This window comes from Adiantum capillus-veneris, chromosome 12 (genome assembly GCF_014529385.1).
Source record: "Adiantum capillus-veneris isolate H3 chromosome 12, ASM1452938v2, whole genome shotgun sequence".
NCBI lineage: Eukaryota > Viridiplantae > Streptophyta > Polypodiopsida > Polypodiales > Pteridaceae > Adiantum > Adiantum capillus-veneris.
The window spans coordinates 100,375,867-100,382,106 of NC_140942.1; the positions used below are offsets into that span (position 1 = coordinate 100,375,867).

Here is a 6,240-nt window from a genome sequence, read left to right on the forward strand (position 1 = left end):
GTAGCACTGCCTGTAGTGGAAACGGAGGCCGAAATGAGCCCGAATAAAAAATTTGAGCAGACCTGCGAATGCTTGCCAAAGCTCACTGAAATCGGAGAAAGTGAGCAATCGTGTGATGGAGCAGCTAGCGACTAAGCTCGGGAGGATGCAACCTTCTCTGATACCAATTGTTGGAATTAGGGTTGCAGAGAAACACACATAGCTTGGAGAAGATGAAGGAAGCTCAAGGCACACAATAGAGAGTGTGTTACTTAGTGTGCAATGGAAAGATAGATAGCCCTAGAGTGATGGGCGTATATAAAATGCACGGGGGAAAAAACCTCCTACAGAGGGAAAAAATGCCCCGACGGTCCTAGTGTGTTCACAGACATCACTACCACATGTATATGGTAACAACCCCCCCTGGAGTGATGCGGTGAATGAGAGCTGGCACATGAGTAAAGGGAAGTGCCATGCCCTGAGGACATGATCAATCCACAAAGGGGAGTAAGCCCAAAGCTTTGCAGAAAGCCTCAAGCTTCTCACGAGACAATGCCTTTGTGAAAAGATCTGCAAGGTTGTCATGTGTTGGCACATAAGCCAAGCTGATCTGTCCTGCTAAGAGCCTCTCCCTGACATAGTGGTAATGCACCTCAATGTGCTTTGTGCGAGCATGAAAAGTTGGGTTCCTTGCAACTGCCAATGCGCTTTGACTGTCAGTGTAGTGATCTTATATAGCCCCTGGCATAAAATGTCAGATGCAACAATTTCATCACCAAAACTGATATCATGAACTGTATATTTGTCATCCACAAATTTGACAACAAGAACAAGTCTAGCAAGTGCAGGTACAGACAAAAGGTTTTTTTTAATCTCAGGTACATAAAGTGCATCAACAAGTGTGAAAAAGTTTCCATTTGCAATAGTTAGCTCAATCTTTCCAATCGGATAAGAGGCATTGTTGGCACAAGTGATTATATTACCTTGAGGGACAACTCGAGAGAGGTAAAGAAGTCACAATGATAGGTAATGTGCTTTGTAGCACCACTATCAACGTACCACACATGGAAATCGGCAGTAATCGAGCTCTTCCAAAGGATTTTTTTCCATGTTGATACTCACCAAAGCTCACTAAAATCTGAGAAAGTGAGCAGGCATGTGCTGGGGATGCTGGTGCTAAGCCCGAGAAAACGCAACCTGCTCTGATACCAAATGTTGGAGATAAGGTTGCAAGGAAACACACACAGCTTCGAGAAGGCAAAGAAGCTCAAGGCACACAACAAAGAGTAGTATTTCTTAGTGCACAAATGAAAGATAGGCTAGCCCTAGAGTGATGGGCATATATACAATGCACGTGGGAAAAAACCTCCTAGTGACGAAAAAAATGCCTCGGCGGTCCTAAGTCTGTTCACACACATCACTACCACATATGCATGGTAGCAAGAATTACATCCTCATGAAGCAAAGGAGGTCCAAAGAATTCTTATTGGTCTATGTAGCCTTGCGGATAAATCCTTAGCTTTCCAATCAATGGTATAACTAGATCTTGTTTCCTTTAAAAGCTCCAAATCCATCAGGACCCAGTCCCAATTCTTTAGTTCTTATGCCCAACATCTGATCCAACTCAACCAAAATCAAGTTATGAGTAGAGCTGGAATCGATGAAAACATTTTGATCCCGAACCCTACCCCATGCATAACATAGTTGAGTAGCTTCTTGATTGATCTCTATGGGATAAGAGACATGGGTAGCATAAGGAGAGTCCTTCTTGCACGATAGGTGTGCCCTTGATCTCCACACTTGAAAAGCACCAAATCTCCTTCTTAGATTTCTCAAGATATTTGGGTGAGAGCTTGTTTTTCCCATTTGGGTGACCTTAAAATCTTGAGAAATGTGCTCATTGTGTGGAGTCTTCTAATTCTTCTCATATGCATTATCTTTATAAGGAACCCTGTTGAAAGAGAATATCTTGGTAGCCACCACGGAGTAGTGGCTGGATGACTTCTGAGACCATCTTAGGATTTTGGGCATTAACATATGTACGCATATCCTCAAAAATCTATGGATAATATTGTTGGTTTTTCTCTAAGAAGTTGATTCTTCTGAGGACAATGGCTTTGAGATGGCGACCCCAAAATTTATTAACATACATTTTGAATCAACTCCCGAGAGCATTTGCAACACTGCTTTCTCCTGTCAGAGGATACACTTTCCAGATGCATAGGACATGCGGATTGGCCATTTTTTACGTGCCAGGGAGGGATTCTTGCAATTATGATGATTGTAGCTAGCACTTGCCCATTTTTAGGGTTTGTTCCATTTTTAACCGATGAAGGTTATTGGCCTTCGTAAAGCCTTGGGGGAACATCCTAATTCTCATGACCCTTTTCTAGCCCTTGGATTCAATTAGTTGGATGCAGGATGTGGCTCCTCCAATATTCACTCCATGAAACACTTTGCCACTAGGATCCATGCATTAAAGGAGTGAAAAGGGCTAAAGGGAGAAAAGAGGTGAAGTTAGTAAGTGCCATGGCTCTTTGGATTACAGCTAGCACATAAACATAGAGAGCCAAGTTGGAGATTCTGCCTCTATGATGGTTGCGTCGAGGTTCAAAGTTGTTAGCTTATCTTGTTGTGCCACATGTGCTTATAGTAAGATACATCCCTTGAAGTATTTGGCTCTTCTCTATTCATGCACCACCACGAATGTGCTCAGCCACTACAACACGGATTGAACTGCACACCCTTGACCTTCTATTGCCCACAAATGAAAGTCCTTCCTATGTCTATTGCAGTGTCCCTTGTTTGACATCAAAACCATCCGCGCACAATCTCATATGTGATCAATCTGGGCTATGAAGAGGCAGTCAAAGGAGAGGTTGGTAGGTAAGGGACTCCAGGTGTGTGCAGGTGTGTTTATGTCAACGGAGGATGACGAGTCCGATGAGTCGTGTAGGCTGTCTACCCCAACTTCGCTCGAAGATAAAGCAACCCGTTGCACCTGCCTCTATGGTATAAGAGCTTATGCACTAGAGCTTCCATCGACGCATGACTTCGCACTCAACCGTTAAGAGAAGAAGATCCGGCACAAGTAGAGATAGCTGCTTAAGCACTAGAGCTTCCATCGACGCGTGACTTTGCACTCAACCGTTAAGAGAAGAAGATCCGGCACAAGTAGAGATAGCTGCTTAAGCACTAGAGCTTTCATCGACGCGTGACTTCGCACTCAACCGTTAAGAGAAGAAGATCCGGCACAAGTAGAGATAGCAATTATGCAGTCCTAGCCCTTGTGCTTCTTTTGTTGTCATTATATGAATGCTAACGCATGTGAGTATGCCAATTAAATATGCAACAAGCTGACTAAACCATTTGTTGTGCATGTGTGTGCTTTGTTCGAGCACCACTCGGGGTTACAATAATGAAGCAAGCATAACAATATAGTACAAGCAAACACCCTCAACAATTTGGCAACAATTTATGCATCCCTAAACAGTCCTGATCCAAGCCATCCTCTGAGCGCATATGCAACCTCTATGTGGATAGAGCTATGCTATGATCGATTTCTCTTTATGAGCTTTGTGTTACCACAACTGCACCAATGCTTCTTACTGGCTAATTCTTGAGCACACCACATATTCGTGAACCCGTGTCATGGAGTTGATTGTTGTTTATGAAGGATGAGAGACGATACTTGATTTAGAACTATAAATTGAAGTAATTTGTCCTTTTCACTCTTGTTGTTGCACTTCTAATATAGACTGATTTGCTCAGCATGACTTTCCGTATTTGTAGAAGATTCAAGTTCGAGCAGAAGAACAACAATGTTGCAAGCCGATTTTCACCACAAAAAAGGCAGTTTTCCAGTCAAGAAAGCTGTGTGATGCTTTTGTGACTTCAAACAAGTAGCGAGTGGTCAAGTAAAGAATGTTCTAATACAAGGCTTCAGAGGTGCTTCCAACCAAGCTTTCCATCTAGATCTCTCGAGCCAAGCTTGAGGAGCAGAAGTCCACGTCAACTTAAAAGGTAGTGACTTCTTCGTGTGCAACCACAAAATTTAAAACAAAAACGTCCTTCAACACCGGAGGAAAAGCATAAGTCCCCCTCCAGTGTTGGAGGAGAAAACAAGTATACGGGGGAAGGGCACGTTCCCTACGGTTTATAAAACTTGGGTGAGGATGGTGCCACCTCCCCGCCATACACATGTATGGTTTTTTTTTTTGGGGGGAGGCACAAGCATCCCGCGCACGTAATGCATCTCTTTGCATCTAAAAAATGTATAATCTTTAACTAATTTTGATTAAAGCGGTAGCTAACTCCTAATGTCAATCATGTCACGAGGTCGTCGAGGTTTGCAGCAACTTCAAGAAGAGACAGGCTATAAAGTCTCGAGGACAAACAACAAGACAATATCAAAGGGTACACCCATACTTAGTTTTTTTAATTAGTTTCCTAGATCTCAATCACTTCCAAACGAATAAAGGCACACTAGTTACTTTATCCTTCTTTTCTCAAAACGTATTTCAGGCTCCCGCTCTCTCTCTCACATGAGCCGCTGACCACAACTCATTGTGTTTATACTTTTGAGCTAGGTTGGGCCTTGTTGTGCGGGCTGTTCACAACTGCACAGTTAACTAAAGGAATATAGTACGGGCTAGATACAAAATTTCACGTAAGCGTTCACGGTCGTACCGACCAACAGGACTGACTTTGTCGCCGTCTGTGGGAATCGAACCCACGACCACGTGGTTAAAAGCCACGCGCTCTACCGGCTGAGCTAAGACGGCTTGATGCAAGCCAAGACGTTTATTATTTAGAGAAAATATTATAGCGTGAAAAAATAATTACATGTCTTTGACGCTTCCATCAGGACTGAGACAAAGAACCGTGGATGACCCCACAGTCTAAAGCTTCCCGTGCGACCACGCTGTGTTTGAAACATTTCTTGAATTATCGCAGAGAACCAGCTAAATGAGCATGGGCTAGGTAGCATTTTGAGCACAACCCTAGTAGATCTACATGGTCTCCTCGTGTTTCATGAACGAATCCTCACATTTCCAGGTTTTCAATCAAAATTATGTCAGAAGATAGCTACCCCATCAACTATTCAAATAATGAAAAAGATTCCATGCATTTAATCAACTCTTGTCCTAGTTTTGGGACCCTTCCTTTTATTGGCTCCTCTACCCTAGTGGTGCTTAAGGCGTCCTAGCTTCCATTCTTCTCACTTCCAGCATAGGTTCGTGCACATCAATAATGCATCATCACAGCAGCGAAAGCTACTCTTCATACCATGGATTTGATAAGCTCTTGTTCTAGTTTTCGGACCCGTTCTTTTATTGGTTGATCTACCCTAGTGGTGCTTAAGGCGTGCTAGCTTCCATTCTTCTCACCTCCAGCATAGGTATGTGCACATCAATAATGCATCATCACAGCAATGAAAGCTGCTCTTCATTGATTCAACGTGCCTTTTATAGAGGTGCGCAAAAACCCTTTTTTTTCTAAGCTTAAAGCCATCACACACTCCATCCTAATAAATTAAAAGGTATTCCTAATGGCTTCAAAAAAATCAAAAGGTATTCTTGCAAAACTCACAATTGTGAGTGATTGTATTATATAGTCATCAACATATATACAAGCTCAAGTCGAGCCTTGAGGGACAGAGGGTTACAACCGAACTTAGTTACTAGTACCTAGAAACTTACTATTGCGCGGGTTGCCAAAAGCCAATCATCTGAGCTATGCCTTTTACTTACCACATATATTATTTCCTTGCTATCGTGGATAATCTCTGAGAAGCTAATTCAAAGATTCCCTCACGTGCCTTTTATAGAGGTGCGCGAAAACCCATGTCCATCACAACTCGACAAAGGGTATGTACGTGTTGCAAAGAGTTGAGTTTGCATTGGAAAGAGTCAAGCCTCCAGGGTGAGTTAATAGCCAGTGCAAGGATAAGAGTTGTGGGAGTGGAGCTGAATGCTCAATACCATTACCTCTCTCGGAATGATAAAGTAGATACATTGAAGACCTCTCTACCCACAGATGGTCATGAACGTGAACCCTTTTCCCCTATGCCAAGTTAGCATCATCGGCACAGGTGTCAATGATGGTTGAGACAGTGACCAGTTGTTACCAAGCATACATTCCATTTCTATCTGCTTGTAAACATTAATCGCACCCGTACCTAAGCCATGCTGAGCATGAGTTGCAATAATCGCATTCCATGCAAACTCGTTCCTCTCTACCATCTTGTAAAATTTGTTT

The 6,240-nt window shown here is 42.9% G+C and overlaps 1 non-coding gene across 1 annotated transcript; it reads right to left on the reverse strand.

The window, feature by feature from the left end:
• Window positions 1–4,690: 4,690 nt before the first annotated feature.
• Window positions 4,691–4,763, reverse strand: TRNAK-UUU (transfer RNA lysine (anticodon UUU)). Its single transcript has one exon. It is a non-coding gene; the product is annotated as a tRNA-Lys (tRNA).
• Window positions 4,764–6,240: the final 1,477 nt, after the last annotated feature.